The sequence below is a fragment of the Habropoda laboriosa genome, unplaced genomic scaffold (assembly GCF_001263275.1).
Source record: "Habropoda laboriosa isolate 0110345459 unplaced genomic scaffold, ASM126327v1 scaffold86, whole genome shotgun sequence".
Lineage (NCBI taxonomy): Eukaryota > Metazoa > Arthropoda > Insecta > Hymenoptera > Apidae > Habropoda > Habropoda laboriosa.
In genome coordinates, this window is record NW_017100212.1 from 82,537 (window position 1) to 82,887 (window position 351).

Here is a 351-nt window from a genome sequence, read left to right on the forward strand (position 1 = left end):
GTATAAATTGAAAGTACAAATTAGAAATATTAACTTTGTTTCGCGATGGAGGTTCTGTGGTAAGTTTAGCGCTGTTTCTCACAGTCATTCTTATTAGAAGATACTCTCACCTAACCTCACTTCGTGCCTAGCTCCTCTAGGCACAGTGTTCTTTTTATTGTTAAAGCAATGCAATCGTCGGGTTGCGTACTATTCCTTAAACTTTCTCATGCTTTCTTCCAAACGATCCATCCTTTGTGACACTGGCCACGTGACTTTGAGTCACTAGGTGTCTGCTATAGTAGAGGCCGAATATATTCGCCTCTCAAGGCCATTTCTCTTTTGTACTATAGTCAGACGTCTGAATTGCGC

The 351-nt window shown here is 41.0% G+C and overlaps 1 protein-coding gene across 1 annotated transcript in view; it reads left to right on the forward strand.

Moving 5' to 3' along the window:
- LOC108570781 overlaps positions 1 to 351 on the forward strand; it is a 24,161-nt gene that overhangs the window by 10,644 nt on the left and 13,166 nt on the right. The window lies entirely within an intron of this gene.